The sequence below is a fragment of the Orycteropus afer genome, unplaced genomic scaffold (genome assembly GCF_000298275.1).
Source record: "Orycteropus afer afer isolate SDZICR_OR568_19922 unplaced genomic scaffold, OryAfe1.0 scaffold00411, whole genome shotgun sequence".
Lineage (NCBI taxonomy): Eukaryota > Metazoa > Chordata > Mammalia > Tubulidentata > Orycteropodidae > Orycteropus > Orycteropus afer.
The window spans coordinates 2,529,614-2,531,049 of record NW_006921998.1 but is presented as its reverse complement, the minus strand read 5'-3'; positions in this window follow the sequence as shown (position 1 = coordinate 2,531,049).

Here is a 1,436-nt window from a genome sequence, read left to right as displayed (position 1 = left end):
ATCCATTGATACTGGTGGTTGGAGTGTGAAAGTTAGAAACAAAGAAGAAGCATCCATAGTTGGAAAACATGGCTTTGGTTATAAAAAAGATGCCAGAGATCAGAAGATAAAATTTTACAAGACCAATGACTTATTCACTGCAAATACCTTTTTTTCAACAACACAAATGGAGACTACACACATAGAGCTCACCAGATGCAACAAGCAAGAATGAAATCCATGTCTCTGTGGAAAGATACAATAGAGAGAAGTTCAATATTGTCAGTTAGAAAAAGTCCAGAGGCTGACGATGCAAGTGAAAATCAATAGCTCATATGCAAGTTTAAGTTCAAGCTGAGGAAAATTAAAACAAGTCCACAAGAGCCAAGATATAACCTTGAGTATATCCCACTTGAATTTAGAAACCATTTGAAAAATGGATTGAACACATTGAACATCAATGACTGCAAAAGACAAGATGAGTTGTAGGATGACATCAAGGACATCATACATGAAGAAAGCAAAAGTTCATTAAAAAGACAAGAAAGGAAAAAAAAAAAAAAAGAAGATCAAAATGGATATCAGAGGAAACTCTGAAACTTGCCATTGAACAGAGAGGAGCTAAAGCAATTGGGAGAAATTATGAAGTAAAAGAGCTGAACAGAAGATTTCATAGGGTAGCTCAAGAAGACAATTCCCTGTCAACGAGTCGATTCCAACTCATTGTGATCCTACAGGACACAGTAGAACTTTCCCATGGGGTTTCCAAAGCTGTAAATTGTTAAGGAAGCAGCTTGCTTCATCTTTCTCCCTTGGAACAACCGGTGTATTCCAACAACCAACATTTTGTTTAGGACCCATATGCTTTAAACACTATACCACCAGAGCTCTTTTTTGAGAAGACAAAGTAAAGTTTCATAATGAAAAGTGAAAAGACCTGGAGTTAAAAACTCAAAAAGGAAGAAAACACTTGGCATTTCTCAAACTAAAGAACTAAGGAAAAATATCAAGCCTCAAGTTGAAATATTGAAGTGTTCTATAGGCAAAATATCAAATAATGAAGAAAGCATCAAAATAAGATGTAAAAAACATGGAGTCATAGTACCAGAAAGAATTAGCTGATGTTCAACCATTTCAGGAGGTAGCGTATGATCAAGAAACAATGGTATCGAAGGAAGAAGTCAAGTTGCTCTGAAGAAATTGGCAGAAAATGAAGCTGCAGGAGTTGACAGGACAACCATTGAGATGTTTCAACAAATGGATATGATGCTGGAAGTGCTTACTCATTTCAACCAAGAAATTTGGAAGAGAGCTTCCTGCCAAACCAACTGGAGGAGATCCAAATTTGTGCCCATTCCAAAGAAAGGTGATGTAACAGATTGCAGAAAATATCAAACAATTTATTTAATATTACACACAAGTTAATTATGCTGAAGATAATTCAAAAACTGTTGCAG